At 36.8% G+C, this 11754-nt stretch overlaps 1 protein-coding gene across 5 annotated transcripts in view; it reads right to left on the bottom strand.

Annotated features, from left to right (window-relative positions):
• The window catches only part of MEIS2 (Meis homeobox 2), a 202666-nt gene that overhangs the window by 59348 nt on the left and 131564 nt on the right, over window positions 1-11754 (bottom strand). The gene's annotated exons all lie outside the window — the stretch shown is intronic.

The following is an 11754-nucleotide window of genomic DNA, read 5'->3' as shown; positions in this document are numbered from 1 at the left end:
CACTCATTTTTATTGGTTACTGCTCTGTGTTAACACAATGGGTCACACACGATGACCACACATCAAAAGGAGTCAATCACGTGCAAGGCTTCATATAGAAATTTTACATTTGACCTTATGGCATGGAAATCAGCAAATGAAGCCATGGGTTTCCATGCTTGTTCGTTCTTTACTTCCCATCACAGCTCACCATTTGTACTGAATCACTCTCCCATCATCGACCACTTTCCTCTATCATTCTGAATTCAAGGATTGTTATTTTAGAATCACACACTCATTTCAGAGACACTGTAGTTGCACGTACATAATTTAAAAACACGTCTCTAGAGAGCTCCCTGCTCTAAATTCACTGGTTTTCTTAAACAGAGAAAAGTAAACTTTTATCCAGCATGTCAAAGTCATTCATAAACTAGGAAGCCTTTGATATGATTTCCCATCAACATGATTAAACGGCGATGTTAGGAACAACAGAGTGTTCCATTCAGAGCATTCTAATCATCCCAGTGTTGGAGAGACTGCGTGTTTTTCAATCATCTAAAATTTTATTCTTCAGGTATTTCACCTTCTGTAATAGTGTGCATTATCCAAAACGGGCACAATTACTCATTAGCAAACCCAAATGCCATTAGGTTAAGCAAAATCCCCTGTACAGCAAAAGGGGTTAACCAGATTTGTATTAATATAGAAGCCAGGCTTTTAATATTCTGCAAATGGTAACAAAGAAAGATGATAATGTTGAGTTAATATGGGTTAAGCATAAAATGAAAATAAATTTTTCTGATTGCGAGGTGTTGACACTTTTTTGGCTAGGGCCTCCAGACTGTTCCTGAAAGCTGTGTAATTACAGAAGGCTTTTCCCCTCCTTCCCCCTCCTGCTTCGAGCCTACCCACATTAGTAATGACCCCTTCCCTGCTTCAAAAACCACTAATGGTCTTCAGCACGGGCAAGAAAAATGAACAGGATAAACTGGAATCCACAGTCAGTAATTTGCATCCTATGAGGCTGCTTTGGCCACTCACACTCATTCCTGGCCATCAATCCTTGCCTGTCAGGTACGGCACTCTGCTGCCACGACAAAGACTCCTCCTAACACTCTGATTCGCCCAAACAACGTAAGTGTCCTCTATTCTCCTTTTGGTAATGGAGATAAGGAATGACTGCCCAAACAAGAAGGATTGCTCACCACAGATGCCCGCATAGCTTCAAACTGGAAAAGGCCCAGGGTACAAATTTTAATTGACCGAAGACAGTGGTTCGGGGGAAAGGACCAAAAACAGTCCGCAGATCCTTCTGGTCATAGTATTTTCTTGCCAAATTCAAGGGAGGAGCACCCTTTGACTTTTTGTCCCTCTTAAGACTTTGAAAGCTTAGGTTTATTAGGTTATTGTCCCTATAGGGAAGTGATGGAAGATTGATCAGAAACGTGCAAATGACAAAAAGGAAAACGAGGACCTATTGCAAGAGCGCATTGATATGCATCGGTAACGTCGTCCGGTGTGTTTCCTTACGCAGTGTTTTCTGTTTGGTGTGTTCAGTCTTGCTCACTGTTGGATGCATTTGCTCAAGGCAGGTCTAACAACACATGGGTGTTGTGGCGGGGTGTGTGTGCATGTGTGAAAAAGAGGGACAGAGGCAGACGCACACACACACGGGAGGTTTAGATGAAATCAAGGTTTAGGTTGTTAAGGAAGTAGAAGTGTAGAAAGCTGATGTGAGTGGAGAGCCAATTCCTTGAAGTAGGACTGTAAATTCTGATCGAATAACAAGCATTCTTTCCAGTGTTTTATTAGAAATTTAGTCAAATGACCACAAAATTACATAAACAGTACATTTTATCTTGGGAATCCCTGAGCCGTACTTTCATTCCACTATGAGAAGCAGTTGCAAATTCCATCCTCAATCATTAAAAAAATTGGGACCTTACCAAAATTCACCTTGCACAGATGGCTTTTTTTTTTTTTAATTAATAGGGAAGACCATAATAACTTTAACTTATTTAAATAACGTTCTGTGGTTTTTGAACATTCGTGATTCTATGCCCCTTTTATACATGGAGTGGACTGTTTATCTGAAAGTGTTCTGGCAGTCATCCACTGTATTTCTAAAATTTAAAAAGGGATAGAAAACAATCAGCTTTCAGAGGAACTGGAACTGTGGCAATGTGTTTTGGATTAATTTACAAATACATGTATATATTTAAGGCCTAACTGTAGAACCAGAGAATTCCTACTACATGGTCTATCATACACATTCTTCTACTTTATTAGAACAGACATCATATTGAAATAATAAACATGGGAAGCCTTCACTTCTTCTTTGATGTATATTACTAAATGTCTGACTGGCTCAAATTTAAAATAAACTTTGGTATGTTTGCACTTGAAAACTGGAAGTGGACCACAAGTAATAATTTGTTGTCAGTTTCCATATTCTTGGACTAAAGCTAGAGTTTAGTCTGTTCACTGTTGGGGGCCAACCCACTCTGGTCCAGTGGCCCAGAGGTGGCTCAATTTACTTTTAAGAACGCACACTGTAACATAATAGCGACGATGATGATTCCCTTCATCAAGAAAGAACCAGCATAGGTCAAAGTTTTTCACATCCCAAAATAGTTCTAAAGCCACTGTTGAACAGAAGTGAATCACAAGGATCTCCTTACTTTGAATGTCAACTGACAACTCTTCAAAAAGTTAATAAGACATGTATGGCTCACAACCCAGTGTAGATAGAAAATATTTTTAATTGCCTTTGTTTTTTCCTAAAGACTCATTTGAAAGTAAGATATTATCTTTCTTCAAGATACTAACCTTAGACTTTCTCCCCCTCTCTCCTTTGGAGGTTAACCTGGTTTATCAAGTACATGGAAATGGATCTACAGTATCCTTGGAATACATCAGTGAAACAGTTTTTGGATGAAACCACTTAATAATAATCTTTTGTGATTAATCCCTCTCCAATAATGTCCAAATTGGAAATGATTTATCATGAATTTTATTCCATGTCGAAAGGATTTGCACTGATGTCTAAGAATACTTCAAGTGATATTTCTAATCATCTCATGAATGAGAAATACAGGATAAATGAAAACGATGGGATTTGGAAGGGTGAAAAATTATAAATAACTGATCTATCAACTGAATCATAGTTAATAAAATGTGAGGCTCTCATGAAAAAAGCAAATTGTAGAACATGTCTTGTGAATTTTTGTAAAATAGATAGACTAATTATATATGTATATATCTGTCCCTGTACTGCAAGAAAACATCTGGAAAAACACACACTGATAATGGTTTATGTCATTTATGTAGGGCACGGGGTAGAGGCTTTTACTATTTGTTTATAGATATCTATGCTGTCTCTGTGTGTTCGGCTTCAAACAATGGTTTTAAAGGCTATTAATTTTTAAATTATAACTCATTTATTGTAATTGCAATTAATTCATACACATCATATTTTTAAAATGCCATAGTAATTTAACATTTTTATAAAGTTAGATATTCTTTTGTTATGGTAACGCTCTGACTGGATAATTTTTAAGAGCAGGACATCTCTAGGGCCAGTCCTGCCTCTTAAGTTATTTCCCTACCCAATGAGTTTGACTCACTTACCGGCCTACGAAGCTTACTAGACGAGCTCTTGAAGAACAATGACCAATTTGTCAAATGACTTCTGTGAGGATGTAATGTAACCATTAAGACAAACAATGTAGTAATTTGTTGGGCAGGGTTTTAGTTTGAGCAAACACTTGGAAACTGATCACTATGGTGACTGCTTCCCTTTCCTCAATCCCCTCCAAGACACTATTTGCTCTGTAGAGTTCATCCAGGTGACTGAGATTTTGATGATGCCACTCATATATGGAACCCTCTAAGCAATTTTCCTGAGGTGGACAATAAAACTGCACTGGGTAGGGCGCCTGGGTGGCTCAGTTGGTTAAGCCTCTGCCTTCAACTAAGGTCACGATCCCAGAGTGCTGGGATCGAGCCCCACATCGGGCTCCCTGCTCAGCAGGGAGTCTGCTTCTCTCTCTGCCTCTGCCCCTCCCCCCTGCTTGTGTGCTCTCTCTCTCAAAATAAATAAACAAAATCTTAAAAAAAATTAAATTAAAAACTGCGTTGGGTAAATATCCCTTATTACTCTAGGACTATGCTTACTGAACTGGGGTACATGGAAAGGTGCTAAAGACCTAACCCCTGAATAAATAAATGCATTTTCTGGAATGTCAAAGTTATTCAGTGGCCATTAATTCAACATCTGTTTCTTATGTAAACAAAAATTCCTATGCTATGACTAGAACGTGTGCAACAAATAACATTTTCACATAAAACAAGAAACAAGATATTTAAAACCCATCACATCCTCACAGTTGAAGGTAATCTCCTTTCCACTAAATTCATATTGCAATTTACTTGGTATTTATAATTTTAGCCTTTCATTGTCATTTATATATTTTGTTTTCATTAAGTATAACTTTCTGAGGGTAAAGCCCTAGATTTTTTAAACTTTTGTAATTCTCCCCAACTCCATCTGAGTATCTCTAAATATTTGTAGGAAAAATGGAAAAAAAAAAAAAAACCCAAACACGCTAAAAAACTAGACAAGTTCTCAGTCAAGCTGTTCTGTCACCTTCAACAAGACTGTGGCTGGGATCCAGTCTCTGTAAGGTAAAATGAAGAGGTTAACAAAGCTCTATATGGGTTGTGGAGTATCTATAGAGATTATAATAAAGTCTGTGATGGTTAATTGTGAATCGTAATGATTCTCTCTCTCTCACACACACACACACATACACTCTCTCTCTCTCTCAAATTGTCTTGAGCTTCTAATCACTACCTCAGGATGCAGTACAAACCCTTCACTCTTCCACCACCAAACTCACTTCCTGTTCCTACCCTAAGCACTTCCACAGGAAACATGATGTATCTCTCACTTTGTGTTACTACTTGTAAATGTCTGCATTTTCTGTGGGTCCCCTTATCTGTGTCCTGAGTTCTTGAGATCAGAACCACAAAAGAGTAGAAGAAAAAGGTCTTTAGATAGAACTATGGTTCTTACGTAGATGACAAAACCAAGACTCACAGGCTTGAGTAACATATGCCCAGTCATAGAAACAGGCAGTGGTAAGAGATGAGATAACCACCTGCTCTCTTGACATTTAGGGGAGGTTTTCCCCATCAACATTAATGTTTCTCACTGAAGTATCTTTCCCTTTTCTTTTGGTAATAGTACCCTGATTTTACTTTAGGAATGTGTTCAGGGGTGGCCAACTGACCAGGCTTAGTCAACCGACGTAGTTAGCCATTCCGCTGCATTGAGAATGAAACCCACGTTAGGGTAATGGGAGTCAGAAGGACTGTCGGTCAGAGGCCTTCTCTCTTCACGGGGGTTACTCAGTCAGTGGAATATGTGCCTGGAGTAGCTAGTGCCATTGTTGCCACCAAAATGGAAAAGCCTGACTGAGGATGGAGCCCGTGCAGACAAAAGCAGAGCCAATGAAGAACAGATCCTGACACTACTTCTGCACTTGGATGCAGCTTTACCTAAAACTAGCTCTTTTTACCTCTCAGTTACTTGAGCCAATAATTAGTCCTGACTCATACACATGACACGACTTATATTACCTGGAATCTTCTCAGCCTATTCCTTTACCCCCTCCAGCTAAAAATGATTATTTGTTGTTAAAAATAAAACAAAACAAAAAGAATAGAAGGAAGGAGGAGGAAGAAGAGGAAAGAAATGAACCATTTTGCTTCCATCTACCCCTGCAGACTCTGATCAAACATAACAAAAACCTTAAGGATTGGGATTTTTTTAAAAAGTTTATCAGAGTTGTGATCCCAATATATTAAAAAATGACCTAACTTGGAAGATAGAGGTTTAAGCATGCAATGTATATAAAACCCAGAATTTTTTAAAATCTAAATTAGAAAAGCAAAGTATAAGGTAGAATTCTTAATGGTGTTTCTTAAAATGACCAAACAGAGAGTAAGTTTCAGTATGTTTCTTGTGTCAAGTTGAAACTCTTAAGGGAAATGATAGAAATTTATTAATCAAAATACCCTAAGACTCAAAAACCTTACAGAAACCAAAGGCTGTGATAATGCAAAATGACACAACTTTTGCAATCTTCCGGCTAATTTGGGGTTATTTTATTTCAGTAAAATTCCCAGCTGCCGAAGGAGAGTGCATTTTACACGATCCCCTTCCATTTACATGATTCTGGCATGTCCATCATGGCCAGTCCAAACACTGGATCCAGTGGAAAATCCTCTCCAGCAGTAGTCACTCTCCCTAAAAATTGCACAGCACTTTCTCTCCTTCTCTCTTGCGTTATTTGATCCACACTGTTTTTTAATGTATATCTGTGTACTTGTGTTATACCCTTCACTGCACTGCAAATCATTTGAGGGCAGAGGTCAAGATTAAAAGCACTTAGCAACAGTGTATCCCACATAATAGGTGCTCAATACATCTTTGTCTGTGCTACCTATATGAAGCATAAATACTCAGATAAAAATGGAAAGATTCAGTCATTTAACTGTTTTACCGACACAATATTTGGATATTTGAAAACATCTACTAAATTTTTCACTTTTCATCCAGATGTTTGGTGTCATGGAAACCCAGATTTCAGATTTAGATTAATTAGTTGGGGTTTGTTTTGTTTTTTTATGCTACATGTATATTTGGGATGAAGAAAATGTGGATATTTCAGGAGATTCACTTCCATTTGAGTTCACATTGAAGTAAATAGATTGAATTATAATAGTCACGTTTTAAAATTCAGAAAAGGTTTGAGAGTTTTGTGGGTTTTTTTAAGATTTTATTTATTTATTTGACAGAGAGAGAGACAGCAAGAGAGGGAACACAAGCAGGGGGAGTGGGAGAGGAAGAAGCAGGCTTCCCGCTGAGCAGGGAGCCCGATGCAGGGCTCGATCCCAGGACCCTGAGATCATGACCCGAGCCGAAGGCAGTCGCCCAACCAACTGAGCCACCCAGGCGCCCCACTTTGAGAGATTTTTTAATAATAGCCAGATCCTAAGAGATTACCATGTTTGGCTGATATTTAGAGCCACGGTAGGAAGGCCTCATTAAAAAAGAGCAAAAAGAAAAGCACTCTCTCCGGTAGATAAGCTAAAGGAATACTGAATGAGCCTGATGGATTATCATCCAGAGATTTTAAGAACATTTATTAAATTTATTATTATCAAGATACAGATAAAATAAAAAAATGAAGAAGGAATTTCTTATGAAACCAAAGTTAATGACCGAAAGAATAAAAAGCAAGTGTCTTGGAACTTAAAACCCCCAAATGAAGAGTTGCCTTGTTCTCCCGACTCAGCCAGCTAGGTTCCACCCCCTTACCCCCATTCAATTCCTAAATTTCTAAAATATATAAAAAGTATTAGGAAAACATATTATAAAACATTTGCAGATAGGAGTCAGAATTTTAAGCACAATGGATATAATTATTTTCCTATTGACTGAGACTTTAAAGCTGAGCTCAGTCTTATTTTGAAAATAACAGAAATATATTCCTAAGGCTAGAGAAAGATAATTTTTATTTAACATTTGTTAGGACGCTCCCATGAGCTGCTTGGTCATGCATGTTACGCTGCTTACATGGCTAATGGGTAATCTTACCAAATGAGCCAAAGGCCACAAATAAGGCCTTGACTCATTTAATAATCATTTCACATTCCCACACTATGACCAAATCAGTATTTTATGAGACTACTCAGTTCTATAGCCAGACCACTTTTCCAAAAAATTGAATTTTGTGCTTCTTTATTTTATGGATCATTTGTTGAAATAGATTTCAAAACAGGTTTGGGCTATTTAGATTTTTCAGTGAGCTGAAAAAGAAAAACTTACAGACTTTTAGAACTAGAAAGGACATCAGAGTCATCTCATTCAAACTTTCTTATTTTGTGTCTAAGAAAACTGAGGTCAACTGAGGAGAAAGGGACTTGCCTAAACCTTGTTGGCCTGGCCTCCTCCCTTTTTTAAGATGTCCCTGGTTTCCCCAGCAAGAAGAAATTTCATGCTTACAATCTCAAAGAACATTTCGTATGGAACATCTTATGTCTACCTAGGAATTGTGGATACCAATAGCAAGATTTTATCCTGTAAATTACTTAACAACCATTTCTGCATGTTCTTATGTCACCCTACATGTCCCCCTTATGCCACGCCACTGCATTGCAAATACTTGCTTACTTGTCTACCTCTCTTATTAGACTCTACGCCCCTTGGGAGCAGAGACCAGCTATGCACATTTGACTTCCAGAATCTAGTTCAGAGCCCAGCATGCAAGAGGCACCATAACTACATGTTGAATTAATCAAGTTTGAGAATGCAAACAAATAAATTCTTTGCAACCTAAAAATACTATTTTGAACTGAGAGAGAAGTCGGTGGAGACGAGAGGTGGATAGCAAATGAGAAGGGAGATTTAAGGAAGGAGACGTGCAAAGAGGCAAATAATACCAACGTTTTATGGCATCACACATGAAACAGCGAAAACCAGCTCTTATTTAAAACAAGAGTAAAGGGGCGCCTGGGTGGCTCAGTTGGTTGAGCGACTGCCTTCGGTCCAGGTCATGATCTCAGGGTCCTGGGATTGAGCCCCGCATCGGGTTCCCTGCTCGGCGGGAAGCCTGCTTCTACCTTTCCCACTCCCCCTGCTTGTGTTCCCTCTCTCGCTTTCTCTGTGTCCAATAAATAAATAAAATCTTTTTAAAAATAAATAAATAAAACAAGAGTAAAATTTTATATATGTAGAGAACGGGGTAGAAATTGGCAAATTCAGATGGTGACACTGAGAAGCTGTAGAAAAGAAATACGTGCATGGGACTTTTCATTAGCATTTAATATCTCTTCTTGTTAAAGAGTCTAAGGGGTTCCTTTAAAACAAGGATCTGAAGTACGTGGTAGAGAGTTATATGATGTCTAGGCAACAGAGATACTTGTATCTAATCTTAGGACAACAATCCTACTTAACAAGTCCAGACACAGTGGGTATGAGACTGAGTAAGAAGGAAATGAGGATTAGTGATTAGTCCATTGCATTTCTTTAATAACATGAAAAAAAATGGATAAAGAAGTGAGATACATATTAAAGAATTATTAAGCAAGTTTACCAACTATAAAAAACAATTCCAGTATGTTTAGTCTAATTTTCTTTGCATGGACTATGCTATAAATAATTTTGTTGGATTTACCTTAAGAATGTACTGAAAGTCCAATGTGACAAGAGAAAGCTACCATAGATTTAAAGAGGAAGTTGTTGTTTAAAGAAACAGAGGGTTATCTTTTTTCAAAAAAGGTTATTATCTCTAGAGTAAGTAATGGAAATGTTGTGGATATTATCTTCTTGTTCATCTCAGAGTACAGGATAAGAGAATGGGGTTAATGATAAGTTAAAAAGTCATAAAAATAAAAAGAAAGTAGCTGTAAAGGAATGACTTCTTATGATGGGCAGTAGTGGTTAAAAAAGAGAACCTTAGTAGTGAATGGCCATTTCTTGCACCAGATTATGGAGAAGGTTTCAATCAGGGTGGCGATGAGGAATCAGACCTCCTGAATAAGAGTTAATTCTTTCATTTTTACAGTGCACCAAGATAAAAACACTAATGTGTAGAACACTGGCATTAGAAACTTGGTTCAGAGGTTCCAAGCTGGCTTGTTTTTCTGTTACACAGAGCTGCTTTTTGCATATAAATAAGCACTGGATACAACTATATACTTAGACATATACTCTAAAAATGGGGGGGAGGGGCAGGTGGGCTCAAAAAAACCCAAACAACAAAAACCACCTGACCTTTTTCCCTGTTTAATTATAATCCCATGTTCTTTAAAATGCTTTAGAATTTATATGGTTTTAAAAGACACGGGAGAAAGATCAGTCCAGAGAATACGAAAAGGTCAAAGATATTACCCAAGTGTTTACCGTAGTTATCCACTATACTAGTAAATAAAGCAACCAACACATACCATAGTAAGAAAACTATTAATGGGCCATCAAAAAAGGTCAGTTACCCGTATTTATTTTGGAATTCCCCATAGTTTTATCTCATCAAATTGTTTTTCCTTCCCTTTTTTGAAGCAGTCTGTTTAGTGAAAGTTAACTGAATCCAGATGGAGACAGAACAAGGTACTGTCACAACACCGATTTCTGTGCATACACTGCCCATTACTATTCCACCTAAACTTCCAAACACACAAATACTTTACATGTAAAGTGTTTCTAAGCAGATGAAAACAATCACGTTGTGAGTTTCCAATTTCTGTTTGGAGCAAATCAATTCATCAGTAACTAGCATACCTTTAAAATGTCTTTCAACATACTTACGAATATGTTTCTTCTGGTAATTACAGAAGATCATCAGCTATCTAATCTATGTCCCAACCAAACAAAATGAGAAAATATACATGTATATAAAAATACATGTCTTCATGACTCTGGATATTTATTGACTAAACATTTACTCATTCAAGATAAAAGTGATTAAATACTGAAATAGCATATCATTCAATCGTATTTCACCTTTACCACCATAATTTAATGCTATGCTGAGTAAATCCAAATGAATTAGAAACTTGTGGACTAAAAGAAAATATAGACACAAAAATAAAAAGGTTTCATGACAAAAGAATAAGAATATATGCTAATATATATTTATAGCTTACTTAAATATTATATGTGACTACTTTCTTCCTAACTTGGACAGCAAATCAGAAAATATTGAGAAAAGGTTACTCTTGGCTTAGGTAGCCAAGCTGACCTCAGCAGAAAGTGTTTTTCTAATTACCTTTCCACCATGTTTCATCTGCTTATCAACTTGGATAAAAGAGAGGAATAATGAGGAACATAGTAAAAATATGAATATGTGAAATTACCAAATTGGCTATATATTTTCTAATCTATTAAGTGATAAGATTTTATGGAAAGCGATAGCTACCTCTTATTCCTCCTGATTTGTATATTAGAAATCTTTACATTCTTAGAAACAAATAATTCTGGTTTTTGCATGAAAATATTTCTTACAAGGATTTAAGAAGCCCTGAAAATGGTTGTCTCCACAAAAACTGGACTTTAAAAGGACAACCCTTTAATGTAGCTGAATTCGAGTAGTATGAACCAGTATGGCCAGCATCTGTTCTAATTAGTTGAGCATTTTTTCTGATTGTTGACTGGTCAATAGTTTGGATATCGCCCTTGACTTTTCTACATGATGGACAGAGCCCTCTAACATTTCTGATACCTGCTTGGTGTATTGTATCTTTGGCAGATGAACTTAAGTTTGACCCATATTCCACTATAATACATAGAGCATAAATATTTTAATTTATTTTTTATTTTATTTTTTAAGAGCATAACTATTTTATCACAAGGTGAGTTGACCATAGGCTTTCATTTGAAACAGGGTAGTTTGAGGTAAAGTCTGAAGGTAACTTCACTACTCGTGTGTTCCAGATGAAATCATATGCATTATTTAAATATCTAAAAAATTTAAATACTCCTATTTGAGTAATTGGAAATATACCCTCATAGCAACATAAGCTGAGTGGGTTTAGTTTTCTAAGAAGTTAAAACACTTAAGGATTGCCACATGGCAAGAAATAAGCCACAAATGGCCTTTAGATTCTAGCAGAAAATCATTAAGAAAATCCAAGGTTATTATTCTTACATATATACCATGAAACTGTTGATTACACTTTATCTAAATAAGAATATTTTCTTAAGAAAAG

Source organism: Mirounga angustirostris, unplaced genomic scaffold (genome assembly GCF_029215605.1).
Source record: "Mirounga angustirostris isolate CCGP_5_RB_7025 unplaced genomic scaffold, mMirAng1.0.hap1 SCAF_9, whole genome shotgun sequence".
Taxonomy (NCBI): domain Eukaryota; kingdom Metazoa; phylum Chordata; class Mammalia; order Carnivora; family Phocidae; genus Mirounga; species Mirounga angustirostris.
Note: the sequence above shows the minus strand (reverse complement) of the source record. Positions and strands in the feature narration are given on the sequence as shown.